We start from the raw sequence: 10,927 nt of genomic DNA, 5'->3' as shown, positions 1-10,927 counted from the left end.
GAGATCAACATCATGAGCATAAATCCCCGCATTTGGGATACGATGACATGAGTCAACCAAGTCAGCGAGTCTGATCACCCGATCCCGTTTGTCGCCTCTTACAAGCATGGGTTACTGAAGGTTCATTCTAACCCGGATTATCCAGTAACACAACCATGTATCAGTTTGTGTTATTTTGTTGTTTTGGACCTTATCACAGTTATACCGACTCCTTGTCCTTTAAAAACACTTGCTTTGAATCAAAATATTTTGAACGTTTTGGGTAAGAATAAAGGGTTATACGACTGACTACACATGCAGCACAATGGTATGATACAAATTGCACATACTTTAAATCCTAATGCATTATAAGTGCTTGATCAGCTTCAGTCATTGATCTCTTCTGGTACATTACATTGTGAGGAATGCGTAATCTTGATTAAGGATATAGTTGAACTCGGCTAAATAGATAAATATTATATTCCGATGCATAGAATAAAACGAATATCATGGCTTAATTTTGAAACTTGGTGAAGATTTAGAACAGGATGATTGCGGCTGACAGACATGTACGAATTTGGAATGAGAAGAAAAACGTGTGTAACACAGATTGACAGAAAGCGTGCCCGCATTCAAAAATACTGGACGATTACTTGTGTTAGCAATAAAGGCAGCAGCAATACTTTGCCAACCCCTACACACCTGTCTCCCCAACAACATCCCATCCCACCCCATCACTTACCCACCTGTCTTCCCAACAACATCCAATCCCATCCCACCCCACCACTTACCCACCTGTCTTCCTTCAACAACATCCCATCCCATCCTACTCCCACCACTTTCCTCCTACTGTCTTCCCAACAACATCCCATCCATCCTCACCCCACCACTTACCCACCTGTCTCCCCCTACAACATCCCACCCCACCCCACCACTTACCTACCTGTCTCCCCAGCATCATCCCATCCCAACCCACCACTTTACCCACCTTTCTCCCCAACAACATCCCACCCTATTCCACCACCTACCCACCTGTCTCCCCAACAACATCCCCCCCTTAATTCCCTGTCTCCTGTCTTCCCAACAAATATCCCATCCCATCCCACCCTCACCCACTTTCCTCACCTGTCTTTTCCAACAACATCCCATCCCACCCTACCCCTTACCTACTTCCCAACAAATATCCATCCCATCCCACCCCCACCACTTTTCCCACCTGTCTTTCCAACAACCCCCATCCCATCCCACCCCCTGATTCCCACTTTCCCACCTGTCTTCCCAACAACATCCCACCCCACCTCTACTCTCCTAAATAATATGTCTTCCCACCAACATCCCACCCCTCCCACCTTCTGTCTTGTCCCTAACAACATATCCCATCCCATCCCACCCCACCACTTTCTCCCACCTGTCTTCCCAAAACAACATCCCATCCCATCCCACCCCACCACTTTCTCCTAATACCTGTCTTCCCAACAACATCCCATCCCATCCCACCCCACCACTTTCCCTGTCTGTCTCTCCAACAACATCCCATCCCATCCCACTTTCCACCACTAATACTTACCTACCTGTCTCCCAACAAATATCCCATCCCACCCTACCACTTCTTCTACTCCCACCTGTCTCACTCCCACCACTTACCTAACAACATCCCATCCCATCCCACCCCTGTCACCACTTCTATCCTACCTGTCTCTCCCAACAACATCCCATCCCATCCCACCCCATCCCACCACTTTCTGTCTTCTCACTCTACTGTCTCTTCCTTGTCTTCCCAACAACATCCCATCCCATCCTACCCCACCACTTACCTACCTGTCTTCCCAACAACAACATCCCATCCCATCCCACCACCCCTACCACTTCTCAAACACCGATCCCATCCCCACTACCACTCTTTCCTCCCAACATCCCATCCCATCCCACCTACCTCACCACTTTCCCTACCTGTCTTCCCCCAACAACATCCCATCCCATCCCACCCCACCCTTTACCCACCTGTCTTCCTCTCAACATCCCATCCCATCCCATCCCATCCCTCCCACCACTTTCCACTACTTTCTCTACCTTCTTCCAACAACATCCACCCCATCCCATCCTTGCGACCACTTTACACTCACCTACTCTCCCACCTGTCACCCCCAACCACTTATCCCACCCCATCCACTTACCTTACCTACCTGTCTTCCCAACAACATCCCATCCGATCCCCATCCCACCTCTTCCCTTTCCTACCTGTCTTCCCAACAACATCCCATCCCATCCTAATTCCCACCCACTCTTACACACCTACCTGTCTGTCTTCCCAACAACATCCTGTCCCATCCCCACCCTAACACTTACTTACCTCACCTGTCTTCTATCCCAACAACATCCGTCCCATCCCACCCCACCACTTACCTCCACCTGTCTCTCCCAACAACATCCCATCCCATCCTATCCCACCACCACTCTACCTGCACCTGTTCTCCCCAACAACATCCCCTCCCATCCCACCCCACCACTCCTACCTTTCTCCAGCAATCCCATCCTCTCCTGTCTCACCTGATCTCTCCCAACATCCCAATCCCACCCCACCACACTCTCCCACCTGTCTTCTCCCAACAACATCCCATCCCATCCCACCCCACCTCCTACTTACCAAACAACATCCCATCCCATCCCCACCCCTACCTGTCTCCCCAACAACATCCTGTCCCATCCCCACCCCACCACTTTACCCACCTGTCTCCCAACAACATCCCATCCCATCCCACCCCACCACTTACCTACCTGTCTCCCCAACAACATCCCATCCCATCCCACCCCACCACACCACTTACCTACCTGTCTTCTCCCAACAACATCCCATCCCATCCTACCCCACCACTTACTCTACCTGTCCTCTCCCCAACAACATCCTGTCCCATCCCACCCCACCACTTACCTACCTGTCTTCCCAAATAACATCCCATCCCATCCCACCCCACCACTTTCCACCTGTCTTCCCAACAACATCCCATCCCATCCCATCCCACCCCACTCACCTGTCTCCCCACAGCATCTCTACCCTACCTGTCTTCTTCCTAACAACATCCCATCCCATCCCACCCCACCCACTTTTACCTACCTGTCTTCCCCCAGCATCCCATCCCATCCCACCCCACCACTTACCTACCTGTCTTCCCAACAACATCCCCCATCCCATCCCACCCCACCACTTTCATACCCACCTGTCTCCCAACAACATCCCGTCCCATCCCACCCCACCTTACCTACCTGTCTTCCCAACAACATCCTGTCCCATCCCACCCCACCACTTCACTTAATCCTACCTGTCTCTCCCTAGCATCATCCCATCCCAATCCCCCACCACTACTTCTACTCACCTGTCTCCCCAACAACATCCCATCCCATCCCACCCCTGTCTCACCCAGCATTCTACCCACCCTCTTCTCCACTAACATCCCGTCCCATCCCACCCCACCACTTCACTCGCACCTGTCTCCCCAACAACATCCCGTCCCATCCCAATTCCCACCACTTACCTTACCTGTCTTCCCAACAACATCCCATCCCAATTCCACCACTTTACCTACCTGTCTCCTTCAACAACATCCCATCCCATCCCACCACACCACCTTTCTACTTACTCTACCTGTCTTCCCAACATCCCATCCCATCCTATCCCACCTCCCACTACCTACTCTACCTGTCTTCCCAACAACATCCTATCCCATCCCACCCACCACTCTACCTACCTGTCTTCCCAACAAATATCCCATCCCATCCCACCTCTACCATTGTTACCTGTACCTGTCTCCTCCAACAAATCCCATCCCATCCCACCCCACCACTTCTACCTACCTGTCTCTCCCAACAACATCCCATCCCATCCCACCCCACCACTTACCTCTACCTGTCTTCCCAACAACATCCCATCCCATCCCACCACACCACTTACCTACCTGTCTTCCCAACAACATCCCATCCCATCCCACCCCAATTCCACTTACTACTCTACCTGTCTTCCCCAACAACATCCGATCCCATCCCACCTTGCACCACTTCTACCTACCTGTCTTCTCCCAACAACATCCCATCCCAACCCACCCCACCACCACTTCCTACCTGTCTTTCCCCAACAACATCCCATCCCATCCCACTCCCCCCTTACACTTACTCTACCTGTCTTCCCAACAAATATCCCGTCCCATCCCACCCCCACCACTTACTACCTACCTGTCTTCCCAACAACATCCCATCCCATCCCACCCCCACCACTTCTACCTACCTGTCTTCCCAACAACATCCCATCCCATCCCAACTTACCTACCTGTCTTCTCCCACCCACCTGTTCCCCCCAACTCTACTCCGTCATCCCACCCCCCAACAACATCCCTCCCAACAACATCCATCCCACCCCACCACTTACCTACCTGTCTCTCCCAACAACATCCCCTATCCCATCCCACCCTCTACCACTTTACCCACCTGTCTTCCCAACAACATCCCATCCCATCCCACCCACCACTTACCTGTCTCTCCCAACAGCATCCTGTCCCATCCCATCCTACCCACCACACGACTTCAACCTACCTGTCTTCCCAACAACATCCCATCCCATCCCACCCCACCATCTTACCTACCTGTCTTCCCAACAACATCCCATCCCATCCCACCCCACCACTTTCCCCTTATCCTACCTGTCTTCCCAACAACATCCCGTCCCATCCCACCCACACCACTTACCTACCTGTCTTCCCAACAACATCCTGCATCCCATCCCATCCCACCCCACCACTTACCTACCTGTCTTCCCAACAACATCCCATCCCAACCCACCCATCTAACATCCCCAATTTACCTACCTGTCTTCCCCCAACAACATCCTATCCCATCCCACCCCACCACTTCCTACCTACCTGTCTTCCCAACAACATCCCATCCCATCCCACCCCACCACTTACCTACCTGTCTTCCCCAACAACATCCCATCCCATCCCACCCCACCACTTTCCCACCTACCTGTCTCCCCAGCAACATCCCCATCCCATCCCACTATCCCTACCACCCTTCCCTACCTGTCCCATCCACAGCATCATCCCATCCCATCCTACCCCACCACTTACCCACCTGTCTTCCCAACAACATCCCATCCCAACCCACCACCTGTCTCCCCAGCATCATCCCATCCCACCCCACCACTTACCCACCTTGTCCTGTCTCAACAACATCCCATCCCATCCCACCCCACCACTTCTACCCACCTGTCTCCCCAGCAACATCCCATCCCATCCCACCCCCCACCACTTACCCACCCACCTGTCTCCCCAGCATCATCCCATCCCACCCCACCACTTACCCACCTGTCTCCCCAGCAATATCCCATCCCACCCCACCACCTGTATCCCCAAGAACATCTCACCACTTACCCACCTGTCAACTACAGGTCACTATAAACAATACCTGTTATCCACTCACTTCCATTTTGTCCACATCCACTTCGCATAGTTCGTAAGCTTTGATGTAGACAACATACACTTTTGCATAATATAAAATGATTTTAGCATGAGTAAAACCCGTGACAAAGCCCACAAACTCATATGGGATCCAAATAGCTTTTATAAACCTTGATCATTACACTGGCAGCCATCACATTTTCCATTTTCGTGATGTTGTGTAATCGTCAGGGGTGGTCTCGGCTTTTAAGAGACGTGTTCGACCTCCATCAACACTGCATCTAGCTGTTGGCATTCACGACTACAAGTTTGAATTACTAACTGGTTCCAGATATGTTATATCACGAAGCTCGTTCCAATACCTCGGTGAGTGTTTAATGTCCAGACTGTGTGGGCTGGACTGAACAGAAGCCAAGTATTTCGGTGTAAACGCTAACGGAACACCTGAACAAGACTTCAAAGGGATCTCCGTGTTGACGCTACCTGTTACCTGGTGGGTCCGGCGCAGGTGTTGTCGACAGGGCAGGGACACACCTGACTTAGGATACACGGTTTCAAATGGGACATTTATTTTACTGTCTTTTAAAAATTGTATAATGTAACTGTATCACAAACAAACCTTTATGTTGTATAAGTGTATCACATTTTATTGTTTCCATTGGTAGCCTTGACCCTTCAACGAGTTGGGTTTGACGCTACTTAATATATATGTGTATACTACTCACAATAAGTTAAGGACTACTGGATTAACTAAAGTTAGAATAGAGTCAGGTCGTCCTTGACTTACTTTGAGTATTATGGTAATGCCGCTAAATGCCAGTTTAATGTAGGGGGAAGAGCACCGTTATCCGTGTGCCATAAACACCATGCTTGTACAGATCGACGCAACGTCATAGCATAGGCGAAATGGGGATTCGAACATTAATTATGAAGGAACCTCTCAATAACGAGTGTCATGTGTCTGTTGAACAGACGCAACATCCCTTCCCCTAAATTCATAAAGTTCAAATTCACGTGAGAATACCCAAACATGGGCATTAACGGGCTTCAAAGAACAACGCTGAACATGATGTGAATGGGCCAATTAGTGATGACACTAGATCCTCGCGAAACAGGACATCATGTCATGCATTGATGTAACTAAAATGTGTCTTGAAATGAAATTTGAATTAAATGTATATCGCAGCTGATGGTATATCGTTTAGCATGTGGGAGAAATTCACGAAAGTAAAATCCATCCCTCTTGCTGTACGGCTTGGTTCAGAAGCTGCCGCCATTGGCAATATCTACGCACATACTTCCAACATCTGACACTACGCTGGGCACAAACCGGCACTGCGTACTGCCGAGACACATTTGACCATGATTAATACCAAAAGCCATGTATTTACCAAATACTGAAGTTTAGTTACGCACCTCCGTGTCATTTGTCTTTCATTTAAGAATATAACATGAGAACAACTTGCACCAAACCTGTCTCTTTTCCGAAGATTGTCTCCTTACTGTTTCTTTTCCGTTGTGAAGTTACCGCGACGAACGGCAACGACTTTATATAACAAACAGACATACACACACAGACGCACGCACGAACGCACGCTCAGACACTGTTTAATATCTAGTCACATTGTGTTACACTTTCAATTATCCATGCATACAACATGCATTTTATTCAAGTATTCTCAACGCCCATAAATGCATAAACACTTTGTTAATAAGCCCTTTGTACAAGCGAACTATCAACCATTTATGATTCTTTTTTCCTGAAAATATTATTTCCCCTTTAATGTCAAATGAATAATAGCTCGTTTGGAAAATATTTAAATATTAATACATTCTTAAAATGAAATGGAAAATGTCTATTTATTTAGGGCCAAGTCAAATCTGAAAACTCCCCTGAAAGGTGACAGGGAGATGCGGGCATCTGGCAGTACCAGGTGCTCCCTGGCGTTGGGCCTTTAATGAAATCATGTGAGATACATCTTGGGGGTTAATGCATATAACGTCGCACTGTACATGCTATATGGCCTTTGATCAGTTTCATTCGGGAAGGCAATTAAATTGTGCTGCTTGGCACGGCCGCTACTTGCTATTTCTTATGCCCACAATGTGACAATGGCCGGCTGATGTTTGATGGCCCTCCTGTGTTTGTAGTTTGGTATTTTTATAGTTCTCGGTGACTTTAGGGTGAAACAGGTTGTCATATATTGTTTATTCCGACTAAAATATGTTGAGCCATGATATATAAATGTCGATTCTAATTTACCAAAATATTGCATGTTAAAATTGTTTAGGTTCGGCAATTTTGGAGTTCCTTCGTACTTCGAAGTTGCACTTAATGTTGTAACCCGCACTTTGTGGCCTATAATGCTGCGATTCGGGATATAAACCAAAATGGCTGCGCTGTTAATGATTTTCACTTGACACTTTTATTACCTACACTACTTATATTAGTCTAAATGACCAATCAGAATGCGAGTTTACAAACCTGTCTCAATAATGGGTAGGTGATTTCAACACCAGTCCCAGTGATTATGATATAATTTGCTAGAAATTCAGCATAAAAAGTTCGAATGAAACGCTAAAGTAAACCTTCAAAAATCTATTTGATGGAGAGGATGGTTGATGTCCGTTAAAACTGACAATGACATGTCCCTCGCCCATGTCCACTTTCTTTTCTTCGACGTTTGATTGGTCTGTAAAATGTAAAGTATCCCGTGAAAATATTGTGACTTGCAAGTGAACACTGTTGTTGTCAGTTTCCCAAGTAAACGAATAATATAAATGTCAAACGTCACGGATAGCAACTCCATCAAAAACAATAAACCCGTTTTGTGACCGCATTATTCAGGACATGCAGGCTTTATTCTGATGAAGGGATGCAAAACAACAGGAAGTTTCCATCCACGAAAGTTACTTTGGAAAATATGGACGCCACCTGTCGGTTTTCTGTTTTCTGAGGGGGCCGCTATGACGGTCTGCACAAGTGGCGGGACATAGTGGCTCTTAACATCTCTGAGGGCGGTGGGTTAGCCTAATGGTTAAAGCCGAAAACCTGGGTTCGATTCCCCGCATGGGTACTTTGTCACCACGTTGCTGAAATATTGCTAAAAACTTACTGGATTCAAACCTACAATAATATAGGTTTCTGCCCAGCAAATCGCGGCGCCTCAGAAGGCTTTGATGCGTGAATTAGCCTAAGGGTTAAGCGTTCACCCGTCGCGCCGAAGGCCAAGGTTCAGTCCCCAAAAGGGAAACTATGGGTAAATCCCATATTGTTGAAAGCGGCGTAGAACCATACTAACTCACTCTGTCCTAATAATGAAGGTGTTCCAACCGGGGTTCCAACGTTATGTTCCGCTTCCAATCCTAAACACACAGAGGAATTCCGAAACAATTTTCAAGATAATAAACAACCGAATAAGTAGACAAGTCAACACATCACGTTTAACAACACACAGTTTTAAACAAGTTATATTGCTAACATATGGCGCGAACAATATCGCTCTGAAGTAGTAAAGACAACGTCACCGACGCCCTTACAACGTCTTCAGATGCCCGCCATCATCTACGCCCCCTTTCTCCCAACGCTTCCCCCTGCCGCCCAGTGTAGACATCTATGCTCGGCCGGGTGTTAAGTAGATATACTAGCCCATACGGACTTGACAATACTAAGCTGGCAATATGTTTAACGACACACCTAGCCTAAAACGGAACAAAAATACGATTATAATTGCCTTTTTACCGGAGAACGTGTCTTTGGCGTCTCCACCCCCGGAACCCTGGTCGCCCGGACATGTAGTTTCTGTTGGGTCTGACCCTCATGTCCTCAACGCCCGACCCCCAGTCTTCCCCCTACCGCGATGAATTAGTCGCACATAAAATCTGTCTCCCGTTCGCCATGTAAATTGCTTACTTTGTTATAAAAACGTAATTAAAAAGGTTCCCGCCGACATCGTGGACATCTTGCGGCGACATGTTGGTCGGAGCGGTGATTAAATATAGGCAACGTATAGGCTACCCACACTAAACAGTTTTCAAGACGCATCTTCGGACGTTTTATTAGCGCCTTTCTGGGGTATTGAATGTAGGTAATTTCCTGTCTTTGTTTGAATTACGACAAAGGTTGTGGTTTGATTAACCAATTTGTGGTAAATCCCCATGTAAGGCGTGCAGACATCCTTCTCTTGAAGCCAAGAGCTATATACTATCGTTCCCACAACTAGTCAGAAGAAGGCGAGAGAGGTGTGAGATGAATACAGAGCATCGCCATAACAAAGGCTGTGTTTTATGGGCCAAAAGTATCGCCAGAGAAGTGCATGCATTAAGTCGGATGGCGGGTGAATAAACTCAAACGGTATGGTATATTGTAAATTCATGATATCCCCCTTCGGTACTTCTGCAATTAGTTAAACATAGACAAAGGCAGTTAAAAATGGTTTATTATTCAACCGCTTACTTTGAAACGTTTTCAAAATATCCCAAGATATGTTCTCAGTTCGACTAATCAAAACTATGGAGACGCTATTCTCATGTACTCACCCCCTTCACACACAAACACCAACATCCACAGTACACAAGGGTCACACACACAAAAACACACACACACACACACAGAGAGAGAGAGAGCAGCATAGCATAAGGACCATACATTGATAAGGTACACATACACACAAACATCATGCACACAAGAGGCGTTCACGTACCAGGATCATTCACAAACTTACACACGCACGAGAGAGAGAGAGAGAGAGAATAACACTAACCATACACGTCCAAGGACACAGTAACAAAGAGCACACGCCATCAGCCCATACATTCAAGGAGCTCACACACAATTGAAGTAGATACTCAGATGATGCACAGGCACGCGAAGCGCACATAAACACAAGCAACACATACACACGGAACGCACACGGAACACACACACACACACACACACACACACACACACACACTGGAAGCCCACACATACAAGGATCGCTCACAACAAGGGTTCATACACTCAAGGAGCACACATACAAGAAGTTCATACTCTGAAGAGACACATATACACAACATACAGGGAACACACACATAAGGTCCATCTGCACACAAGGAGCAAACGCACGTAGAGCATGCACCATACAGGGAACACACACATAGGAAGCATGGTCACACAATAAGTGCACTACACAAATAGCTCACACAAGCCTACACTCATATACACACACTCTGACACATCATGCATTCCAAGGTCAAGACTAACAGTCTCTGAAATTCACATATTTTACAAAAACACGCTTTTAAATTATGATTAGAAAATATGAATAAAAACGAGCCATTTCCAGAAAATAAAACACAGTGTTTCAGCCGTGCATGGACTGTATTAGATATATTTCCCTCAGAGTCTGGCAGGCTGATCTCAGTCTTCCAAGTTCAGTGTCTGGTTTGTGTCCATGTACTCTGCCACGTGCCTCCATGTTGACCTGCCAATCACTTGCCCCTCTCAGGTCACACAGGAAGTG

This window comes from Haliotis rubra, unplaced genomic scaffold (genome assembly GCF_003918875.1).
Source record: "Haliotis rubra isolate DU_JTF1 unplaced genomic scaffold, ASM391887v1 Scf5, whole genome shotgun sequence".
Classification (NCBI taxonomy): Eukaryota; Metazoa; Mollusca; class Gastropoda; order Lepetellida; family Haliotidae; genus Haliotis; species Haliotis rubra.
The sequence above is the reverse complement of the archived record's forward strand: the minus strand, read 5'-3'. Positions refer to the sequence as shown.